The sequence below is a fragment of the Mastomys coucha genome, unplaced genomic scaffold, assembly GCF_008632895.1.
Source record: "Mastomys coucha isolate ucsf_1 unplaced genomic scaffold, UCSF_Mcou_1 pScaffold22, whole genome shotgun sequence".
NCBI lineage: Eukaryota > Metazoa > Chordata > Mammalia > Rodentia > Muridae > Mastomys > Mastomys coucha.
In genome coordinates this window covers 80,037,505-80,037,737 of record NW_022196905.1, presented here as the reverse complement: position 1 = coordinate 80,037,737, position 233 = coordinate 80,037,505, and positions in this window count along the sequence as shown.

Sequence of the window (233 nt, the reverse complement as noted above, 5' to 3'; positions counted from 1 at the left end):
AATAAAAAAACAAAAACTAAAACAATCCCCTGTTCCCTCCCCCGTCCCTGCTCACCACCCTAACCCCTCCTGCTTACTGGCCCTGGCATTCCCCAACACTGGGGCGTAGAACCTTCACAGGGCCAAGGGCCTCTCCTAACTATGGAGCAGAGACTAAAGGAAGGACAATTCAGAGACTGCTCCACCTGGGAATCCTTCCCATCTTCAATCATCAAATCAAGACACTATTGTGG